Source organism: Oncorhynchus gorbuscha, linkage group LG26, assembly GCF_021184085.1.
Source record: "Oncorhynchus gorbuscha isolate QuinsamMale2020 ecotype Even-year linkage group LG26, OgorEven_v1.0, whole genome shotgun sequence".
Classification (NCBI taxonomy): Eukaryota; Metazoa; Chordata; class Actinopteri; order Salmoniformes; family Salmonidae; genus Oncorhynchus; species Oncorhynchus gorbuscha.
Genome location: NC_060198.1, coordinates 17,797,645 through 17,824,869, shown reverse-complemented (window position 1 = coordinate 17,824,869; position 27,225 = coordinate 17,797,645). Strand labels below are relative to the sequence as shown.

The window sequence follows — 27,225 nt, the reverse complement described above, 5'->3', positions numbered from 1 at the left end:
CTCTAGCTGAATTTCGACCGGCAGATCAGAAGCTTTAACTGTGAAAGGTGAGCGAAAAACTGAAAATTCTGTCTCAAGTTCACCAAATACCTGAAAACGTTTCTCAAACTCCCGCAGTAGTCCTGCAATTTTGTCTTTGTACCGTTTCATGTCCGCATCAGGTCTGGTCACACACACATCTCTCAGACAGGGGAAATGAGCAGGGTTGCCATTTGCCAGTTGCATCTCCCACAAAGTCAGCTTCAACTTAAATGCATGTATGTTGTCAGAAAACTGTGTGACAACTTTTTTGCGGCCTTGCAACATTTTGTTCAGATTGTTCAAGTGTTCAGTAATATCAACCAAGAATGCAAGGTCCCGTAGCCATTCCTGAGATTGTAATTCCAACACCGGTTTTCCTTTTTTCTCCATAAACTGTCCGATTTCCTCTCGTAGATCAAAGAAATGCCTCAGCACAGCGCCTCGGCTTAACCATCTCACTTCAGTGTGGTATGGCAGGCTGTGGGTAATGTTGCTGTCGCTGAGAAGTTTATCAAACTGACGATGGTTCAGACCTCTGGACCGGATTAAATTTACAGTGCGAACAACCACCTCCATGACGTGGTCCATTTTCAGCGACTTGCAACACAATGCCTCCTGGTGCAAAATACAGTGAAATGTCCAGAAACGATCTCCTCCATTAAGGGCTTGTACTTTGTCTTTGAACTTTGTCGCGGCACCTGCTTTCTTTCCGACCATGGATGGCGCGCCGTCTGTAGCCAGGCTGACAGCGCGGGACCAGTCCACTCCAACTCTGTCCAATGCAGCAACGACAGAGCCGAAAATGTCCTCGGCTGTTGTGGTGTCCATCATTGGCACCAACTCAAAAAACTCTTCAGTAACAGTCAATGTCTCATCAACTCCTCGAATAAATATGGCCAGTTGGGCCACGTCTGTGATGTCAGTGCTCTCGTCAATTGCCACGGAAAATGCAATAAATGACTTGACTCTCTGTTTCAATTGACTGTCTAAATCTGCCGATAGTTCCAAATCCTCTCTGCTATAGTATTCCTCGTCAGGCTAATATTGGCAAAAGCTTGTCGCTTCTCGGGACATACAAGTTCAGCCGCCTTCATCATGCATCGTTTAACAAAGTCACCGTCGGAATACGGCTTCGATGCTAATGCTATTTCGCTAGCAATTAGGTAGCTGGCTTTTACCGCTGCTTCACTGACTTCTCGGCTCTGGATGAAAGTTGACTGCTGTTTCCTCAGACCCGCCAGCAATTCGTTAATCTTATCTCTTCTCAGTTGTCCTTGCAAGCCGTCATATTTTTCGCTGTGATGAGTCTCGTAGTGGCGTCGAATATTATATTCCTTCAATACCGAAACTTGTTGCAAACACACCAAGCACAAAGGTTTTCCGTGCATCTCTGTAAATAAATAGGACGTGGTCCATTTTTCTTTGAAAATTCTACACTCCTTATCTACTTTTCTCCGTTTGGATAACGACATTTTGGCTAATGATGGTGTAGCGGAGAGGTAGAGACCAAGGTATTAACAACGTCGTAACAAGCAGCAGATGGCGCATTGATACCGTCTGCTGTTTTCAGTCTGTCTCAGTGATGCGGCTTGTCTTCTACTCTGATGGAAAGAGTGCGCCCCTTAGCGGATAATCCATGAATTGCAGCGAATTAAAAATATTAATTCCATGTCTTTTATGCATTTTTTCCACTTTCAAATTATCCTGCGGGCCTGATCGAACCTCCTTGGGGGCCGGTTCCGGCCCGCGGGCCGTATGTTTGACACCCCTGACCTAGAGAGATACAACCTACTGTCGTCTACTGGCATGACCTAGAGAGATACAACCACTTGGATACAACCTACTGTAGTCGACTGGCATGACCTAGAGAGATATAACCACTTGGATACAACCTACTGTACCCTACTGGCATGACCGAGAGATATACGACCTACTGTAACCTACTGGCATGACCTAGAATATACAACCTACTGGCATGACCTAGAGAGATACAACCTACTGTAACCTACTGGCATGACCTAGAGAGATACAACCTACTGTACCCTACTGGCATGACCGTTAGAGATACAACCTACTGTATTCTACTGGCATGACCTAGAGAGATACAACCTACTGTAACCTACTGGCATGATCTAGAGATACAACCTACTGTAACCTACTGGCATGACCTAGAGAGATACAACCTACTGTAGTGTACTGGCATGACCTAGAGAGATACAACCTACTGTAACCTACTGGCATGACCTAGAGATATACAACCTACTGTAACCTACTGGCATGACCTAGAGAGATACACCTACTGTAGCCTACTGGCAAGTCCTAGAGATTTACAACCTACTGTAGCCTACTGGCATGACCTAGAGAGATATAACACTTGGATACAACCTACTGTAACCTACTGGCATGACCTAAAGAGATACATCCTACTGTAACCTACTGGCATGACCTAGAGATATACAACCTACTGTAACCTACTGGCATGACCTAGAGAGATATAACCACTTGGATACAACCTACTGTCGTCTACTGGCATTACCTAGAGAGATACAACCTACTGTAACCTACTGGCATGACCTAGAGCGATACAACCTACTGTAACCTACTGCCATGACCTAGAGAGATACACCTACTGTAGCCTACTGGCATGTCCTAGAGAGTTACAACCTACTGTAGCCTACTGGCACGACCTAGAGAGATATAACCACTTGGATACAACCTACTGTCGTCTACTGGCATGACCTAGAGAGATACAACCTACTGTAACCTACTGGCATGACCTAGAGATATACAACCTACTGTAACCTACTGGCATGACCTAGAAAGATACACCTACTGTAGCCTACTGGCAAGTCTTAGAGATTTACAACCTACTGTAGCCTACTGGCATGACCTAGAGAGATATAACCACTTGGATACAACCTACTGTCGTCTACTGGCATTACCTAGAGATATACAACCTACTGTAACCTACTGCCATGACCTAGAGTTACAACCTACTGTGGACTACTGGCATGTCCTAGATAGATACAACCTACTGTAACCTACTGGCATGACCTAGAGAGATACAACCTACTGTAACCTACTGGCATGACCTAGAGAGTTACAACCTACTGTGGACTACTGGCATGTCCTAGATAGATACAACCTACTGTAACCTACTGGCATGACTTAGAGAGATACACCTACTGTAGCCTACTGGCATGTCCTAGATAGATACAACCTACTGTAACCTACTGGCATGACCTAGAGAGATACAACCTACTGTAACCTACTGGCATGACCTAGAGAGTTACAACCTACTGTGGACTACTGGCATGACCTAGAGAGATACAACCACTTGGATACAACCTACTGTAACCAACTGGCATAACCTAGAATTTACAACCTACTGTAACCTACTGCCATGACCTAGAGAGATACAACCTACTGTAGCCTACTGGCATGTCCTAGAGAGTTACAACCTACTGTAGCCTACTGGCATGACCTAGAGAGATATAACCACTTGAATACAACCTACTGTGGACTACTGGCATGACCTAGAGAGATACAGCCACTTGGATACAACCTACTGTAACCTACTGGCATGACCTAGAGAGATACAATCTACTGTAAGGTACTGGCATGACTGACAGAGATGCAACCTACTGGCATGACCTAGAGAGTTACAACCTACTGTGGACTACTGGCATGACCTAGAGAGATACAACCACTTGGATACAACCTACTGTCGTCTACTGGCATGACCTAGAGAGATACAACCTACTGTAACCTACTGGCATGACGTAGAGAGATACAACCTACTGTAACCTACTGGCATGACCTAGAGAGATACAACCACTTGGATAAAACCTACTGTAACCAACTGGCATAACCTAGAAGTTACAACCTACTGTAACCTACTGGCATGACCTAGAGAGATACATCTACTGTAGCCTACTGGCATGTCCTAGATAGATACAACCTACTGTAACCTACTGGCATCACCTAGAGAGATACACCCTACCCTAGCCTACTGGCATGGCCTAGAGAGATGCAACCTACTGTAGGCTACTGGCATGACCTAGAGAGTTACAACCTACTGTGGACTACTGGCATGACCTAGAGAGATACAACCACTTGGATAAAACCTACTGTAACCAACTGGCATAACCTAGAGAGATACAACCTACTGTAACCTACTGGCATGACCTAGAGAGATACAACCTACTGTCACATACTGGCATGACCTAGAGAGATACAACCTACTGTAACCTACTGGCATCACCTAGAGAGATACACCCTACCCTAGCCTACTGGCATGGCAGAGAGAGATGCAACCTACTGTAGGCTACTGGCATGGCCTAGAGAGATACAACCTACTGTAACCTACTGGCATGACCTAGAGAGATAAAACCTACCCTAGCCTGCTGGCATGGCCTCGAGAGTGACAACCTACTGTAGCCTACTGGCATGACCTAGAGAGATACAACCTACTGTAACCTACTGGCATGACCTAGAGAGATACAACCTACCCTAGCCTGGCAACCTACTGTAGTCTACTGGCATGACCTAGAGAGTTACAACCTACTGTAGTCTACTGGCATGACCTAGAGAGTTACAACCTACTGTACCCTACTGGCATGACCTAGAATATACAACCTACTGGCATGACCTAGAGAGATACAACCTACTGTCACATACTGGCATGACCCAGAGATATACAACCTACTGTAACCTACTGGCATGATCTAGAGATAAAACCTACTGTAACCTACTGGCATGACCTAGAAAGTTACAACCTACTGTAACCTACTGGCATGACCTAGAGAGATACAACCTACTGTAGTGTACTGGCATGACCTAGAGAGATACAACCTACTGTAACCTACTGGCATGACCAAGAGAGTTACAACCTACTGTAACCTACTGGCATGACCTAGAAGAGTTACAACCTACCCTAGCCTACTGGCATGACCTAGAGATATACAACCAACTGTAACCTACTGGCATGACCGAGAGAGATACAACCTACTGGCATGACCTAGAGATAAAACCTACTGTAACCTACTGCCATGACCTAGAGAGGTACACCCTACTGTGGACTACTGGCATGACCTAGAGAGATACAACCACTTGGATACAACCTACTGTAACCTACTGGCATGACCTAGAGATATACAATCTACTGTAATCTACTGGCATGACCGACAGAGATACAACCTACTGTAACCTACTGGCATGACCTAGAGAGTTACAACCTACTGTAACCTACTGCCATGACCTAGAGATAAAACCTACTGTAACCTACTGGCATGACCTAGAGAGGTACACCCTACTGTGGACTACTGGCATGACCTAGAGAGATACAACCACTTGGATACAACCTACTGTAACCTACTGGCATGACCTAGAGATATACAATCTACTGTAACCTACTGGCATGACCGACAGAGATACAACCTACTGTAACCTACTGGCATGAACTAGAGAGTTACAACCTACTGTGGATTACTGGCATGACCTAGAGAGATATAACCACTTGGATACAACCTACTTGAACCTACTGGCATGACCTAGAGAGATACAACCTACTGTAACCTACTGGCATGACCTAGAGAGATACAACCTACTGTAACCTACTGCCATGACCTAGAGAGATGCAACCTACTGTAACCTACTGCCATGACCTAGAGAGATACGCCTACTGGCATGTCCTAGAGAGATACAACCTACTGTAACCTACTGGCATGACCTAGAGAGATACAATCACTTGGATACAACCTACTGTAACGTACTGGCATGACCCAGAGAGTAACCTACAACCTACAACCTACTGTAACCTACTGGCATGACGTAGAGAGTTACAACCTACTGTGGACTACTGGCATGACCTAGAGAGATACAACCTACTGTAACCTACTGGCATGACCGAGAGAGTTTCAACTTACTGGCATGACCTAGAGAGTTGCAACCTACTGTAGCCTACCTTCATGACCTAGAGAGATAAAACCACTTGGATACAACCTACTGTAGTCTACTGGCATGGCCGAGAGAGATACAACCTACTGTATTCTACTGGCATGACCAAGAGAGATACAACCTACTGTAACCTACTGGCATGACCTAGAATATACAACCTACTGGCATGACCTAGAGAGATACAACCTACTGTAACCTACTGGCATGACCTAGAGAGATACAACCTACTGTACCCTACTGGCATGACCGTTAGAGATACAACCTACTGTATTCTACTGGCATGACCTAGAGAGATACAACCTACTGTAACCTACTGGCATGATCTAGAGATGTAACCTACTGGCATGACCTAGAGATATACAACCTACTGTAGTGTACTGGCATGACCTAGAGAGATACAACCTACTATAGTGTACTGGCATGACCTAGAGAGATACAACCTACTGTAACCTACTGGCATGACCTAGAGCTATACAACCTACTGTAACCTACTGGCATGACCTAGAGATATACACCTACTGTAGCCTACTGGCAAGTCCTAGAGATTTACAACCTACTGTAGCCTACTGGCATGACCTAGAGAGATATAACCACGTGGATACAACTTACTGTAACCTACTGGCATGACCTAGAGAGATACACCTACTGTAGCCTACTGGCATGACCTAGAGAGATATAACCACTTGGATACAACCTACTGTCTTCTACTGGCATTACCTAGAGAGATACAACCTACTGTAACCTACTGCCATGACCTAGAGAGATGTAACTTACTGGCATGACCTAGAGAGATACACCTACTGTAGCCTACTGGCATGTCCTAGAGAGTTACAACCTACTGTAGCCTACTGGCATGACCTAGAGAGATATAACCACTTGGATACAACCTACTGTAACCTACTGGCATGACCTAAAGAGATACATCCTACTGTAACCTACTGGCATGACCTAGAGATATACAACCTACTGTAACCTACTGGCATGACCTAGAGAGATACACCTACTGTAGCCTACTGGCAAGTCCTAGAGATTTACAACCTACTGTAGCCTACTGGCATGACCTAGAGAGATATAACCACTTGGATACAACCTACTGTCGTCTACTGGCATTACCTAGAGAGATACAACCTACTGTAACCTACCGGCATGACCTAGAGCGATACAACCTACTGTAACCTACTGCCATGACCTAGAGAGATGTAACCTACTGGCATGACCTAGAGAGATACACCTACTGTAGCCTACTGGCATGTCCTAGAGAGTTACAACCTACTGTAGCCTACTGGCATGACCTAGAGAGATATAACCACTTGGATACAACCTACTGTCGTCTACTGGCATTACCTAGAGAGATACAACCTACTGTAACCTACTGGCATGACCTAGAGATATACAACCTACTGTAACCTACTGGCATGACCTAGAAAGATACACCTACTGTAGCCTACTGGCAAGTCTTAGAGATTTACAACCTACTGTAGCCTACTGGCATGACCTAGAGAGATATAACCACTTGGATACAACCTACTGTCGTCTACTGGCATTACCTAGAGAGATACAACCTACTGTAACCTACTGGCATGACCTAGAGCGATACAACCTACTGTAACCTACTGCCATGACCTAGAGAGATACAATCTACTGTAAGGTACTGGCATGACTGACAGAGATGTAACCTACTGGCATGACCTAGAGAGTTACAACCTACTGTGGACTACTGGCATGACCTAGAGAGATACAACCACTTGGATACAGCCTACTGTGACCAACTGGCATAACCTAGAATTTACAACCTACTGTAACCTACTGGCATGACTTAGAGAGATACACCTACTGTAGCCTACTGGCATGTCCTAGATAGATACAACCTACTGTAACCTACTGGCATGACCTAGAGAGATACACCTACTGTAGCCTACTGGCATGTCCTAGATAGATACAACCTACTGTAACCTACTGGCATGACCTAGAGAGATACAACCTACTGTGGACTACTGGCATGACCTAGAGAGATACAACCACTTGGATACAACCTACTGTGGACTACTGGCATGACCTAGAGAGATACAGCCACTTGGATACAACCTACTGTAACCTACTGGCATGACCTAGAGAGATACAATCTACTGTAAGGTACTGGCATGACTGACAGAGATGTAACCTACTGGCATGACCTAGAGAGTTACAACCTACTCTGGACTACTGGCATGACCTAGAGAGATACAACCACTTGGATACAACCTACTGTAACCAACTGGCATAACCTATAATTTACAACCTACTGTAACCTACTGGCATGACCTAGAGAGATACACCTACTGTAGCCTACTGGCATGTCCTAGATAGATACAACCTACTTTAACCTACTGGCATGACCTAGAGAGATACAACCTACTGTAACCTACTGGCATGACCTAGAGAGTTGCAACCTACTGTAGCCTACTGGCATGACCTAGAGAGATAAAACCACTTGGATACAACCTACTGTAGTCTATTGGCATGACCTAGAGAGTTACAACCTACTGTAACCTACTGCCATGACCTAGAGATAAAACCTACTGTAACCTACTGGCATGAACTAGAGAGTTACAACCTACTGTGGATTACTGGCATGACCTAGAGAGATATAACCACTTGGATACAACCTACTTGAACCTACTGGCGTGACCTAGAGAGATACAACCTACTGTAACCTACTGGCATGACCTAGAGAGATACAACCTACTGTAACCTACTGGCATGATCTAGAGATACAACCTACTGTAACCTACTGGCATGACCTACAGATATACAACCTCTGTAGTGTACTGGCATGACCTAGAGAGATACAACCTACTGTAACCTACTGGCATGACCTAGAGATATACAACCTACTGTAACCTACTGGCATGACCTAGAGAGTTACAACCTACTGTGGACTACTGGCATGACCTAGAGAGATACAACCACTTGGATAAAACCTACTGTAACCAACTGGCATAACCTAGAAGTTACAACCTACTGTAACCTACTGGCATGACCTAGAGAGATACACCTACTGTAGCCTACTGGCATGTCCTAGATAGATACAACCTACTGTAACCTACTGGCATGACCTAGAGAGATACAACCTACTGTAACCTACTGGCATGACCGAGAGAGTTTCAACTTACTGGCATGACCTAGAGAGTTGCAACCTACTGTAGCCTACTGGCATGACCTAGAGAGATAAAACCACTTGGATACAACCTACTGTAGCCTACTGGCATGACCTAGAGAGTTACAACCTACTGTAACCTACTGGCATGACCTAGAGAGATACAACCTACTGTAACCTACTGGCATGACCTAGAGAGATACAACCTACTGTAGCCTACTGGCATGACCTAGAGAGATACAACCTACTGTAACCTACTGGCATGACCTAGAGAGATACAACCTACTGTGGACCTACTGGCATGACCTAGAGAGATACAACCACTTGGATACAACCTACCTACTGGCATGACCTAGAGAGATACAACCTACTGTAACCTACTGGCATGACCTAGAGAGATACAACCTACTGTAACCTACTGGCATGACCTAGAGAGATATGTAACCTACTGGCATGACCTAGAGAGTTACAACCTACTGTGGACTACTGGCATGACCTAGAGAGATACAACCTACTGTAACCTACTGGCATGACCTAGAGAGATACAACCTACTGTAACCTACTGGCATGACCTAGAGAGATACAACCTACTGTAGCCTACTGGCATGACCTAGAGATAGATACAACCTACTGTAACCTACTGGCATGACCTAGAGAGATACAACCTACTGTAACCTACTGGCATGACCTAGAGAGTTACAACCTACTGTAACCTACTGGCATGACCTAGAGATAAAACCACTTGGATACAACCTACTGTAACCTACTGGCATGACCTAGAGAGATACAACCTACTGTAACCTACTGGCATGACCTAGAGATACAACCTACTGTAACCTACTGGCATGACCTAGAGATACAACCTACTGTAACCTACTGGCATGACCTAGAGAGATAAAACCACTTGGATACAACCTACTGAACCTACTGGCATGACCTAGAGAGATACAACCTACTGTAACCTACTGGCATGACCTAGAGAGATACAACCTACTGTAACCTACTGGCATGACCTAGAGAGATACAACCTACTGTAACCTACTGGCATGACCTAGAGATATACAACCTCTGTAACCTACTGGCATGACCTAGAGAGATACAACCTACTGTAACCTACTGGCATGACCTAGAGAGATACAACCTACTGTAACCTACTGGCATGACCTAGAGAGATACAACCTACTGTAACCTACTGGCATGACCTAGAGAGATACAACCTACTGTAACCTACTGGCATGACCTAGAGAGATACAACCTACTGTAACCTACTGGCATGACCTAGAGAGATACAACCTACTGTAACCTACTGGCATGACCTAGAGAGATACAACCTACTGTAACCTACTGGCATGACCTAGAGAGTTACAACCTACTGTAACCTACTGGCATGACCTAGAGATACAACCTACAACCTACTGGCATGACCTAGAGAGATACAACCTACTGTAGCCTACTGGCATGACCTAGAGATAAAACCACTTGATACAACCTACTGTAGTCTACTGGCATGACCTAGAGAGTTACAACCTACTGTAACCTACTGGCATGACCTAGAGATAAAACCTACTGTAACCTACTGGCATGACCTAGAGAGATACAACCTACTGTGGACTACTGGCATGACCTAGAGAGATACAACCTACTGTAACCTACTGGCATGACCTAGAGAGATACAACCTACTGTAACCTACTGGCATGACCAAGAGAGATACAACCTACTGTAACCTACTGGCATGACCTAGAGAGATACAACCTACTGTATCCTACTGGCATGACCTAGAGAGATACAACCTACTGTAACCTACTGGCATGACCTAGAGAGATACAACCTACTGTAACCTACTGGCATGACCTAGAGAGATACAACCTACTGTAACCTACTGGCATGACCTAGAGAGATACAACCTACTGTAACCTACTGGCATGACCTAGAGAGATACAACCTACTGTAACCTACTGGCATGACCTAGAGAGATACAACCTACTTGGATACAACCTACTGTAACCTACTGGCATGACCTAGAGAGATACAACCTACTGTAACCTACTGGCATGACCTAGAGAGATACAACCTACTGTAACCTACTGGCATGACCTAGAGAGATACAACCTACTGTAACCTACTGGCATGACCTAGAGAGATACAACCTACTGCATACAACCTACTGTAACCTACATGACCTAGAGAGATACAACCTACTGTAACCTACTGGCATGACCTAGAGATACAACCTACTGTAACCAACTGGCATACAACCTACTGTAACCTACTGGCATGACCTAGAGATACAACCTACTGTAACCTACTGGCATGACCTAGAGATATACAACCTACTGTGGCCTACTGGCATGACCTAGAGAGATACAACCTACTGTAACCTACTGGCATGACCTAGAGAGATACAACCTACTGTAACCTACTGGCATGACCTAGAGATACAACCTACTGTAACCTACTGGCATGACCTAGAGAGATACACCTACTGTAGCCTACTGGCATGTCCTAGAGAGATACAACCTACTGTAGCCTACTGGCATGACCTAGAGACTTGGATACAACCTACTGTAACCTACTGGCATGACCTAGAGATACAACCTACTGTAACCTACTGGCATGACCTAGAGAGATACAACCTACTGTAACCTACTGGCATGACCTAGAGATACAACCTACTGTAACCTACTGGCATGACCTAGAGAGATACAACCTACTGTAACCTACTGGCATGACCTAGAGAGATACAACCTACTGTAACCTACTGGCATGACCTAGAGAGATACAATACTGTAACCTACTGGCATGACCTAGAGAGATACAACCTACTGTAACCTACTGGCATGACCTAGAGAGATACAACCTACTGTAACCTACTGGCATGACCTAGAGAGATACAACCTACTGTAGCCACTGGCATGACCTAGAGAGATATAACCACTTGGATACAACCTACTGTAACCTACTGGCATGACCTAGAGCGATACACCTACTGTAGCCTACTGGCATGACCTAGAGAGATACAACCTACTGTAACCTACTGGCATGACCTAGAGAGATACAACCTACTGTAACCTACTGGCATGACCTAGAGAGATACAACCTACTGTAACCTACTGGCATGACCTAGAGAGATGTAACCTACTGGCATGACCTAGAGAGATACAACCTACTGTAACCTACTGGCATGACCTAGAGAGTTACAACCTACTGTAACCTACTGGCATGACCTAGAGAGATATAACCACTTGGATATAACCTACTGCCATGACCTAGAGAGATGTAACCTACTGGCATGACCTAGAGAGATACACCTACTGTAGCCTACTGGCATGTCCTAGAGAGTTACAACCTACTGTAGCCTACTGGCATGACCTAGAGAGATATAACCACTTGGATACAACCTACTGTAACCTACTGGCATGACCTAAGAGATACAACCTACTGTAACCTGTACTGGCATGACCTAGAGATATACAACCTACTGTAACCTACTGGCATGACCTAGAGAGATACAACCTACTGTAGCCTACTGGCATGTCCTAGAGATTTACAACCTACTGTAGCCTACTGGCATGACCTAGAGAGATATAACCACTTGGATACAACCTACTGTAACCTACTGGCATTACCTAGAGAGATACAACCTACTGTAACCTACTGGCATGACCTAGAGCGATACAACCTACTGTAACCTACTGCCATGACCTAGAGAGATGTAACCTACTGGCATGACCTAGAGAGATACACCTACTGTAGCCTACTGGCATGTCCTAGAGAGTTACAACCTACTGTAGCCTACTGGCATGACCTAGAGAGATATAACCACTTGGATACAACCTACTGTAACCTACTGGCATGACCTAGAGAGATACAACCTACTGTAACCTACTGGCATGACCTAGAGATATACAACCTACTGTAACCTACTGGCATGACCTAGAGAGATACACCTACTGTAGCCTACTGGCAAGTCCTAGAGATTTACAACCTACTGTAGCCTACTGGCATGACCTAGAGAGATATAACCACTTGGATACAACCTACTGTAACCTACTGGCATGACCTAGAGAGATACAACCTACTGTAACCTACTGGCATGACCTAGAGAGATACAACCTACTGTAACCTACTGGCATGACCTAGAGAGATACAACCTACTGGCATGACCTAGAGAGATGTAACCTACTGGCATGACCTAGAGAGTTACAACCTACTGTGGCCTACTGGCATGACCTAGAGAGATACAACCACTTGGATACAACCTACTGTAACCAACTGGCATAACCTAGAATTTACAACCTACTGTAACCTACTGGCATGACCTAGAGAGATACACCTACTGTAGCCTACTGGCATGTCCTAGATAGATACAACCTACTGTAACCTACTGGCATGACCTAGAGAGATACAACCTACTGTAGCCTACTGGCATGACCTAGATAAACCAGATACAACCTACTGTAACCTACTGGCATGACCTAGAGAGATACAACCTACTGTAACCTACTGGCATGACCTAGAGAGATACAACCTACTGGATACAACCTACTGGACTACTGGCATGACCTAGAGAGATACAACCTACAACTGTAACCTACTGGCATGACCTAGAGAGATACAACCTACTGTAAGGTACTGGCATGACTGACAGAGATGTAACCTACTGGCATGACCTAGAGAGTTACAACCTACTGTAACCTACTGGCATGACCTAGAGAGATACAACCACTTGGATACAACCTACTGTAACCAACTGGCATAACCTATAATTTACAACCTACTGTAACCTACTGGCATGACCTAGAGATACACCTACTGTAGCCTACTGGCATGTCCTAGATAGATACAACCTACTTTAACCTACTGGCATGACCTAGAGAGATACAACCTACTGTAACCTACTGGCATGACCTAGAGAGTTACAACCTACTGTAGCCTACTGGCATGACCTAGAGAGATAAAACCACTTGGATACAACCTACTGTAGTCTACTGGCATGACCTAGAGAGTTACAACCTACTGTAACCTACTGGCATGACCTAGAGAGATAAAACCTACTGTAACCTACTGGCATGACCTAGAGAGTTACAACCTACTGTGGACTACTGGCATGACCTAGAGAAATACAATCACTTGGATACAACCTACTGTAACCTACTGGCATGACCTAGAGAGATACAACCTACTGTAACCTACTGGCATGACCTAGAGAGATACAACCTACTGTAACCTACTGGTATGATCTAGAGATACAACCTACTGTAACCTACTGGCATGACCTAGAGAGATACAACCTACTGTAGTGTACTGGCATGACCTAGAGAGATACAACCTACTGTAACCTACTGGCATGACCTAGAGAGATACAACCTACTGTAACCTACTGGCATGACCTAGAGAGATACAACCTACTGTAACCTACTGGCATGACCTAGAGAGATACAACCTACTGTAGCCTACTGGCATGACCTAGAGAGATACAACCTACTGTAACCTACTGGCATGACCTAGAGAGATACAACCTACTGTGGACTACTGGCATGACCTAGAGAGATATAACCACTTGGATACAACCTACTGTAACTACTGGCATGACCTAGAGAGATACAACCTACTGTAACCTACTGGCATGACCTAGAGAGATACAACCTACTGTAACCTACTGGCATGACTGAGAGAGATGTAACCTACTGGCATGACCTAGAGAGTTACAACCTACTGTGGCCTACTGGCATGACCTAGAGAGATACAACCACTCTGGTACAACCTACTGGCATGACCAAGGAGATAACCTATAATTTACAACCTACTGTAACCTACTGGCATGACCTAGAGAGATACACCTACTGTAGCCTACTGGCATGTCCTAGATAGATACAACCTACTGTAACCTACTGGCATGACCTAGAGAGATACAACCTACTGTAACCTACTGGCATGACCTAGAGAGTTACAACCTACTGTAGCCTACTGGCATGACCTAGAGAGATAAAACCACTTGGATACAACCTACTGTAACCTACTGGCATGACCTAGAGAGTTACAACCTACTGTAACCTACTGGCATGACCTAGAGATAAACCTACTGTAACCTACTGGCATGAACTAGAGAGTTACAACCTACTGTAACCTACTGGCATGACCTAGAGAGATATAACCACTTGGATACAACCTACTGTAACCTACTGGCATGACCGAGAGAGATACAACCTACTGTAACCTACTGGCATGACCTAGAGAGATACAACCTACTGTAACCTACTGGCATGACCTAGAGATACAACCTACTGTAACCTACTGGCATGACCTAGAGATATACAACCTACCTACTGGCATGACCTAGAGAGATACAACCTACTGTAACCTACTGGCATGACCTAGAGATATACAACCTACTGTAACCTACTGGCATGACCTAGAGAGTTACAACCTACTGTGGACCTACTGGCATGACCTAGAGAGATACAACCACTTGGATAAAACCTACTGTAACCTACTGGCATAACCTAGAGATTACAACCTACTGTAACCTACTGGCATGACCTAGAGAGATACACCTACTGTAGCCTACTGGCATGTCCTAGATAGATACAACCTACTGTAACCTACTGGCATGACCTAGAGAGATACAACCTACTGTAACCTACTGGCATGACCTAGTTTCAACCTACTGGCATGACCTAGAGATACAACCTACTGTAGCCTACTGGCATGACCTAGAGAGATAAAACCACTTGAGATACAACCTACTGTAGTCTACTGGCATGACCTAGAGATACAACCTACTGTAACCTACTGGCATGACCTAGAGATACAACCTACTGTAACCTACTGGCATGACCTAGAGAGGTACACCCTACTGTGACCTACTGGCATGACCTAGAGAGATACAACCTACTGTAACCTACTGGCATGACCTAGAGATATACAATCTACTGTAACCTACTGGCATGACCGACAGAGATACAACCTACTGTAACCTACTGGCATGACCTAGATAGATACAACCTACTGTAACCTACTGGCATGACCTAGAGAGATTCAACCTACTGTAACCTACTGGCATGACCTAGAGCGATACAACCTACTCAAACCTACTGCCATGACCTAGAGCGATACAACCTACTCAAACCTACTGCCATGACCTAGAGAGATACAACCTATTGTAACCTACTGGAATGACCTAGAGAGATACAATCTACTGTAACGTACTGGCATGACTGACAGAGATGTAACCTACTGGCATGACCTAGAGTTATACAACCTACTGTAACCTACTGGCATGACCTAGAGAGTTATAACCTACTGTGGACTACTGGCATGACCGAGAGAGATACAACCACTGGATACAACTGGCATAACCTAGAAGTTACAACCTACTGTAACCTACTGGCATGACCTAGAGAGATACACCTACTGTAGCCTACTGGCATGACCTAGAGAGATAAAACCAGATACAACCTACTGTAGCCTACTGGCATGACCTAGAGAGTTACAACCTACTGTAACCTAGCCATGACCTAGAGCATGACCTAGAGAGATATAACCACTGGCATGACCTAGAGAGATACAACCTACTGTAACCTACTGGCATGACCTAGAGAGATACAACCTACTGTAACCTACTGGCATGACCTAGAGAGATACACCTACTGTAACCTACTGTCATGACCTAGAGAGAGATACAACCTACTGTAGCCTACTGGCATGACCTAGAGAGATACAACCACTTGGATACAACCTACTTTAGCCACTGGCATGACCTGAGAGATATAACCACTTGGATACAACCTACTGTAACCTACTGGCATGACCTAGAGCGATACAACCTACTGTAACCTACTGGCATGACCTAGAGAGATACAACCTACTGTAACCTACTGCCATGACCTAGAGAGATACAACCTACTGTAACCTACTGGCATGACCTAGAGAGATACAACCTACTGTAACCTACTGCCATGACCTAGAGAGATACAACCTACTGTAGCCACTGGCATGTCCTAGAGAGTTACAACCTACTGTAGCCACTGGCATGACCTAGAGAGATATAACCACTTGGATACAACCTACTGTAACCTACTGGCATGACCTAGAGAGATACAACCTACTGTAACCTACTGGCATGACCTAGAGAGATACAACCTACTGTAACCTACTGGCATGACCTATAACCACTTGGATACAACCTACTCAAACCTACTGGCATGACCTAGAGAGATACAACCTACTGTAACCTACTGGCATGACCTAGAGAGATACAACCTACTGTAACCTACTGGCATGACCTAGAGATATATAACCAGATACAACCTACTGTAACCTACTGGCATGACCTAGAAAGATACAACCTACTGTAACCTACTGGCATGACCTAGAGATTTACAACCTACTGTAGCCTACTGGCATGACCTAGAGAGATATAACCACTTGGATACAACCTACTGTAACCTACTGGCATGACCTAGAGAGATACAACCTACTGTAACCTACTGGCATGACCTAGAGAGATACAACCTACTGTAGCCTACTGGCAACCTAGAGATATATAACCACTGGCATACAACCTAGATGTAGTCTACTGGCATGACCTAAAGAGATACAACCTACTGTAACCTACTGGCATGACCTAGAGAGATACAACCTACTGTAACCTACTGGCATGACCTAGAGAGACTGTAACCTACTGGCATGACCTAGAGAGATACAACCTACTGTAACCTACTGGCATGACCTAGAAAGATACAACCTACTGTAGCCTACTGGCATGACCTAGAGAGTTACAACCTACTCTGTAGCCTACTGGCATGACCTAGAGAGATATAACCACTTGGATACAACCTACAACTGGCATGACCTAGAGAGATACAACCTACTGTAACCTACTGGCATGACCTAGAGAGATACAACCTACTGTAACCTACTGGCATGACCTAGAGATATATAAAGATACAACCTACTGTCGTCTACTGGCATTACCTAAAGAGATACAACCTACTGTAACCTACTGGCATGACCTAGAGAGATATAACCACTTGGATACAACCTACTGTAACCTACTGGCATGACCGAGGGAGATACAACCTACTGTAACCTACTGGCATGACCTAGAGAGATACACCTACTGTAGCCTACTGGCATGTCCTAGAGAGTTATAACCTACTGTAGCCTACTGGCAAGTCCTAGAGATTTACAACCTACTCTGTAGCCTACTGGCATGATCAAGAGAGATATAACCACTTGGATACAACCTACTGTAACCTACTGGCATGACCGAGGGAGATACAACCTACTGTAACCTACTGGCATGACCTAGAGAGATACAACCTACCCTAGCCTGGCAACCTACTGTAACCTACTGCCATGACTTAGAGTGATAAAACCACTTGGATACAACCTACTGTACCCTACTGGCATGACCGAGAGAGATACAACCTACTGTATTCTACTGGCATGACCAAGAGAGATACAACCTACTGTAACCTACTGGCATGACCTAGAATATACAACCTACTGGCATGACCTAGAGAGATACAACCTACTGGCATGACCTAGAGAGATACAACCTACTGTAACCTACTGGCATGACCTAGAGAGATACAACCACTTGGATACAACCTACTGTAACCAACTGGCATAACCTAGAACTTACAACCTACTGTAATCTACTGGCATGACCTAGAGAGATACACCTACTGTAGCCTACTGGCATGTCCTAGATAGATACAACCTACTGTAACCTACTGGCATGACCTAGAGAGATACAACCTACTGTAGCCTACTGGCATGACCTAGAGAGATAAAACCACTTGGATACAACCTACTGTAACCTACTGGCATGACCTAGAGATATACAATCTACTGTAACCTACTGGCATGACCGACAGAGATACAACCTACTGTAACCTACTGGCATGAACTAGAGAGTTACAACCTACTGTGGATTACTGGCATGACCTAGAGATATATAACCACTTGGATACAACCTACTGTAACCTACTGGCATGACCTAGAGAGATACAACCTACTGTAACCTACTGGCATGACCTAGAGCGATACAACCTACTCAAACATACTGCCATGACCTAGAGAGATACAACCTACTGTAACCTACTGGCATGACCTAGAGAGATACAACCACTTGCATACAACCTACTGTAACGTACTGGCATGACCGACAGAGATGTAACCTACTGGCATGACCTAGAGTTATACAACCTACTGTAACCTACTGGCATGACGTAGAGAGTTACAACCTACTGTGGACTTCTGGCATGACCTAGAGAGATAAAACCTACTGTAACCAACTGGCATGACCTAGAGAGATACAACCTACTGTAACCTACTGGCATGACCTAGAGAGATTCAACCTACTGTAACCTACTGGCATGACCTAGAAAGATACACCTACTGTAGCCTACTGGCAAGTCCTAGAGATTTACAACCTACTCTGTAGCCTACTGGCATGACCTAGAGAGATATAACCACTTGGATACAACCTACTGTAACCTACTGGCATGACCGAGGGAGATACAACCTACTGTAACCTACTGGCATGACCTAGAGAGATACACCTACTGTAGCCTACTGGCATGACCTAGAGATATATAACCACTTGGATACAACCTACTGTCGTCTACTGGCATTACCTAAAGAGATACAACCTACTGTAACCTACTGGCATGACCTAGAGCGATACAACCTACTGTAACCTACTGCCATGACCTAGAGAGATGTAACCTACTGTCATGACCTAGAGAGATACACCTACTGTAGCCTACTGGCATGTCCTAGATAGATACAACCTACTGTAACCTACTGGCATGACCTAGAGAGATACAACCTACTGTAGCCTACTGGCATGACCTAGAGAGATAAAACCACTTGGATACAACCTACTGTAACCTACTGGCATGACCTAGAGATATACAATCTACTGTAACCTACTGGCATGACCGACAGAGATACAACCTACTGTAACCTACTGGCATGAACTAGAGAGTTACAACCTACTGTGGATTACTGGCATGACCTAGAGATATATAACCACTTGGATACAACCTACTGTAACCTACTGGCATGACCTAGAGAGATACAACCTACTGTAACCTACTGGCATGAACTAGAGAGTTACAACCTACTGTGGATTACTGGCATGACCTAGAGATATATAACCACTTGGATACAACCTACTGTAACCTACTGGCATGACCTAGAGAGATACAACCTACTGTAACCTACTGGCATGACCTAGAGAGATACAACCTACTGTAGCCTACTGGCATGACCTAGAGATATATAACCACTTGGATACAACCTACTGTAACCTACTGGCATGAACTAGAGTTACAACCTACTGTGGATTACTGGCATGACCTAGAGAGATACAACCACTTGCATACAACCTACTGTAACGTACTGGCATGACCGACAGAGATGTAACCTACTGGCATGACCTAGAGTTATACAACCTACTGTAACCTACTGGCATGACGTAGAGAGTTACAACCTACTGTGGACTTCTGGCATGACCTAGAGAGATACAACCTACTGTAACCTACTGGCATGACCTAGAGAGATTCAACCTACTGTAACCTACTGGCATGACCTAGAAAGATACACCTACTGTAGCCTACTGGCATGTCCTAGAGAGTTACAACCTACTCTGTAGCCTACTGGCATGACCTAGAGAGATATAACCACTTGGATACAACCTACTATCGTCTACTGGCATGACCTAGAGAGATACAACCGACTGTAACCTACTGGCATGACCTAGAGAGATACACCTACTGTAGCCTACTGGCATGACCTAGAGATATATAACCACGTTGATACAACCTACTGGTCTACTGCATTACCTAAAGAGATACAACCTACTGTAACCTACTGGCATGACCTAGAGAGATACAACCTACTGTAACCTACTGGCATGACCTAGAGAGATATAACCTACTGGCATGACCTGAGATACACCTACTGTAGCCTACTGGCATGTCCTAGAGAGTTACAACCACTGATACAACCTACTGTGACCTACTGGATATGACCACTTGGATACAACCTACTGTAACCTACTGGCATGACCTAGAGAGATACAACCTACTGTAACCTACTGGCATTACCTAGAGAGATACAACCTACTCAAACCTACTGGCATGACCTAGAGAGATACAACCTACAACCTGTAACCTACTGGCATGACCTAGAGAGATACAACCTACTGTAGCCTACTGGCATGACCTAGAGAGTTACAACCTACTGTAGCCTACTGGCATGACCTAGAGAGATAAAACCACTTGAATACAACCTACTGTGGACCTACTGGCATGACCTAGAGAGATACAACCACTTGGATACAACCTACTGTAACCTACTGGCATGACCTAGAGAGATACAACCTACTGTAACCTACTGGCATGACCTAGAGTTATACAACCTACTGTAACTACTGGCATGACCTAGAGAGATACAACCTACTGTGGATTACTGGCATGACCTAGAGAGATACAACCTACTGTAACCTACTGGCATGACCTAGAGAGATTCAACCTACTGTAACCTACTGGCATGACCTAGAAAGATACACCTACTGTAAGCCTACTGGCATGACCTAGAGAGATACAACCTACTGTAGCCTACTGGCATGACCTAGATAGATAAAACCACTTGGATACAACCTACTGTAACCTACTGGCATGACCTAGAGATATACAACCTACTGTAACCTACTGGCATGACCTACAGAGATACACCTACTGTAACCTACTGGCATGACCTAGAGAGTTACAACCTACTGTGGATTACTGGCATGACCTAGAGATATAACCAGATACAACCTACTGTAACCTACTGGCATGACCTAGAGATACAATACAACCTACTGTAACCTACTGGCATGACCTAGAGAGATACACACCTACTCAAAGCCTACTGGCATGACCTAGAGAGATACAACCTACTGTAACCTACTGGCATGACCTAGAGAGATATAACCACTTGGATACAACCTACTGTCGTCTACTGGCATGACCGACAGAGACTGTAACCTACTGGCATGACCTAGAGTTATACAACCTACTCAAACCAACTGGCATGACCTAGAGAGATACAACCTACTGTAACCTACTGGCATGACCTAGAGAGATTCAACCTACTGTAACCTACTGGCATGACCTAGAAAGATACACCTACTGTAGCCTACTGGCATGTCCTAGAGATTGAATACAACCTACTGTAGCCTACTGGCATGACCTAGAGAGATATAACCACTTGGATACAACCTACTGTAACCTACTGGCATGACCGAGGGAGATACAACCTACTGTAACCTACTGGCATGACCTAGAGAGATACACCTACTGTAGCCTACTGGCATGACCTAGAGAGTTACAACCTACTGTGGATTACTGGCATGACCTACTGGCATTACAACTAAAGAGATACAACCTACTGTAACCTACTGGCATGACCTAGAGCGATACAACCTACTGTAACCTACTGGCATGACCTAGAGAGATGTAACCTACTGGCATGACCTAGATAGATAAAACCAGATACACCTACTGTAACCTACTGGCATGACCTAGAGAGTATACAACCTACTGTAACCTACTGGCATGACCTAGAGAGATATAACCCTACTGGATACAACCTACTGTCGTCTACTGGCATGACCTAGAGAGATACAACCTACTGTAACCTACTGGCATTACCTAGAGCGATACAACCTACTCAAACCTACTGCCATGACCTAGAGAGATACAACCTACTGTAACCTACTGGAATGACCTAGAGAGATACACCTACTCAAACATACTGGCATGACCTAGAGAGATACAACCTACTGTAACCTACTGGCATGACCTAGAGAGATATAACCACTTGAATACAACCTACTGTGGACTACTGGCATGACCTAGAGAGATACAGCCACTTGGATACAACCTACTGTAACCTACTGGCATGACCTAGAGAGATACAATCTACTGTAACCTACTGGCATGACCTAGAGTTATACAACCTACTGTAACCTACTGGCATGACCTAGAGAGTTACAATCTACTGTGGATTACTGGCATGACCTAGAGAGATACAACCACTTGGATACAACCTACTGTAACCAACTGGCATAACCTAGAACTTACAACCTACTGTAATCTACTGGCATGACCTAGAGATACACCTACTGTAGCCTACTGGCATGACCTAGAGATATATAACCACTTGGATACAACCTACTGTCGTCTACTGGCATTACCTAAAGAGATACAACCTACTGTAACCTACTGGCATGACCTAGAGCGATACAACCTACTGTAACCTACTGCCATGACCTAGAGAGATGTAACCTACTGGCATGACCTAGAGAGATACACCTACTGTAGCCTACTGGCATGTCCTAGAGAGTTACAACCTACTGTAGCCTACTGGCATGACCTAGAGAGATATAACCACTTGGATACAACCTACTGTCGTCTACTGGCATGACCTAGAGAGATACAACCGACTGTAACCTACTGGCATTACCTAGAGCGATACAACCTACTCAAACCTACTGCCATGACCTAGAGAGATACAACCTACTGTAACCTACTGGAATGACCTAGAGAGATACACCTACTGTAGCCTACTGGCATGTCCTAGAGAGTTACAACCTACTGTAGCCTACTGGCATGACCTAGAGAGATATAACCACTTGAATACAACCTACTGTAACCTACTGGCATGACCTAGAGAGATACAATCTACTGTAACCTACTGGCATGACCTAGAGTTATACAACCTACTGTAACCTACTGGCATGACCTAGAGAGTTACAATCTACTGTGGATTACTGGCATGACCTAGAGAGATACAACCACTTGGATACAACCTACTGTAACCAACTGGCATAACCTAGAACTTACAACCTACTGTAATCTACTGGCATGACCTAGAGAGATACACCTACTGTAGCCTACTGGCATGTCCTAGATAGATAAAACCACTTGGATACAACCTACTGTAACCTACTGGCATGACCTAGAGATATACAATCTACTGTAACCTACTGGCATGACCGACAGAGATACAGCCTACTGTAACCTACTGGCATGAACTAGAGAGTTACAACCTACTGTGGATTACTGGCATGACCTAGAGAGATATAACCACTTGGATACAACCTACTGTAACCTACTGGCATGACCTAGAGAGATACAACCTACTGTAACCTACTGGCATGACCTAGAGCGATACAACCTACTCAAACATACTGCCATGACCTAGAGAGATACAACCTACTGTAACCTACTGGCATGACCTAGAGAGATATAACCACTTGCATACAACCTACTGTAACGTACTGGCATGACCGACAGAGATGTAACCTACTGGCATGACCTAGAGTTATACAACCTACTGTAACCTACTGGCATGACGTAGAGAGTTACAACCTACTGTGGACTTCTGGCATGACCTAGAGAGATACAACCTACTGTAACCAACTGGCATGACCTAGAGAGATACAACCTACTGTAACCTACTGGCATGACCTAGAGAGATTCAATCTACTGTAACCTACTGGCATGACCTAGAGAGATAAAACCACTTGGATACAACCTACTGTAGCCTACTGGCATGACCAACAGTGATAGAACCACTGGTATACAAGCATTTAAACTTTTTTTTCTCACTTTTTGGGGCATTGTGATGTCATTATGAGGTATTGTCTGAAGATTGATCATTTAAAAAAATGTAATCCATTTTAGGGTAAGGCTGTAACATAACACAATGTGTAAAATGGGAAGGGTTCTGAATGCATGTATGTTGTATGTTCTAGGACTGTCCCAGATAACGAAAATACTATTTTCTTTGTACCAATGAATTGGTTGAAATGTTATTACGTGTGATTTTTCATATAGACGCACCCCATGTGTTTAATCAAAACAACTGTATGTGTTTAATCAAATCAACTGTATGTGTTGAATCAAATCAACTGTATGTGTTGAATCAAATCAACTGTCTGTGCGGATCTTGAACTGAACTGATACTTCAAGCGTTTGATTAAATCATTAACACAAATGACTTGAGGAAGCCAGAGATCAATATAACCAGAAGGAAATAACCAACCGACCTGCTGCTGGCCTTCCTAAAATCTGACGTTATGCTCCTCAGTAAAGTCTGAGCCTCACGCTCATCACCTGTGGAAGGCCGGCTTCCAGCGAGGCGTGGATTTAATAGTATGTTGTACCGAGTTCCCCTCCTTCGGGGTACAGTAGTTATAGTCATAACGTTAAGCTTGTCATATGTTAAACTTAAATACTGGATCTTGCTGTCAGACAGTTTTTTTTTTTGTATTCAGATCTCTGAAATGCTCTCTACCTACTTAACATTTAGTGTCTCCTTGTGTTACGCTGGGAAAACAGTTTTCATGAGCACACAAATACTAAATCATTTCAGAGTTTTCTAAGTCCGAGAGTCACCTTAAGTTGATTCACAACACCCAAATGGATACTGTCTTTAAAGCGGTTCTTCAATATTTACACAAAATTCTTACTACTGTAGCTGTTTAGTTACAGTCACATGTTCAACTATCATCAGCTGATCCAGGAAATCATTTTCTGAATGACAGTCACATGACAAACATCACGACATGCAACAACAACCAAAGTGCTTCTTCATTCATTACTCTGGTAAAGACAGTTATGCCGTGCTCCATGTTGGATCCAACATCCCTAACAAATTGATGTTTATAATGTGTTATTGTATGCTTGATATACAGTCGGGTCTCGTTAGTCTGTTTCAACACAGAGATACTTTGCTCTCCATGAGGAGACTGGTGGCAGGCTGAAAACCTGTTATGTTAGTGCAGCAAGGAGCCATGGTAAGGTGCTAGCATTAAGCGTATCTTATAAAAAACAATCAATCTGAACATAATCACTAGTTAACTACACATGGTTGATGATATTACTAGTTTATCTAGCTTGTCCTGCTCTGCATATAGTCAATGCGTTGCCTGTTAATTTATCATTGAATCACAGCCTACTTCGCCAAATGGGTGATTTAACAAGCACATTTGCAAATAAAGCACAGTTGTTGACCAATGTGTACCTACCTAACCATAAACATCAATGCCTTTCTTAAAATCAATACACAAGTATATATTTTGAATCCTGCATATTTAGTTAATATTGCATGCTAACATGAATTTATTTTAACTAGGGTAATTGTGTCACTTCTCTTGCGTTCTGTTTAACAGAGTCAGGGTATATGCAGCAGTTTGTGCCAGCTGGCTCGTTGCGAACTGTGTGAAGACTATTTCTTCCTAACAAAGACAGCCAACAACGCCAAACGGGGGATGATTGAACAAAAGCGCATTTGCGAAGAAAAAAAAAATTGTTGCACGAATGTACCTAACCATAAACATCAATGCCTTTCTTAAAATCAATGCACAGAAGAAAAAAAATTTAAACCTGAATATTTAGTTAAAATAAATTCATGTTACCAAGCAATATTAAACTAGGGAAATTGTGTCACTTCTCTTGCATTCATTGCATGCAGAGTCAGGGTATATGCAACAGTTTGGGCTGCCTGGCTCGTTGTGAACTAATTTGCCAGAATTGTACGTAAGTATGACATAATATTGACGGTTGTGCAATATTTAGACTTATGGATGCCACCCTTTAGATAAAATACGGAACGGTTCGTATTTCACTGAAAGAATAAACGTCTTGTTTTCAAAATTATAGTTTCCGTATTTGACCATATTAATGACCTAAGGCTCTTGTTTATGTGTGTTATATTATAATTAAGTCAATGATAGAGCAGCCTGACTGAGCGGTGGTAGGCAGCATTCGGCTCATAAGCATTCATTCAAACAGCACTTTACTGCGTTTGCAGGCAGCTCTTCAAGCATTGTGTTGTTTATGGCTTCAAGCCTATCAACTCCCAAGATTAGGCTGGCAATACCAAAGTACCTATTAGAACATCCAATAGTCAAAGCTATATGAAATCCAAATGGTATAGAGGGAAATAGTCCTATAATAACTACAACCTAAAACTTCTTACCTGGGAATATTGAAGACTCATGTTAAAAGGAACCACCAGCTTTCATATGTTCTGAGCAAGG

General features: G+C 43.9%; 1 protein-coding gene across 1 annotated transcript in view; it reads left to right on the top strand.

Moving 5' to 3' along the window:
- LOC124015803 (zinc finger protein 501-like) overlaps window positions 1-27,225 on the top strand; it is a 38,725-nt gene that overhangs the window by 7,785 nt on the left and 3,715 nt on the right. The window lies entirely within an intron of this gene.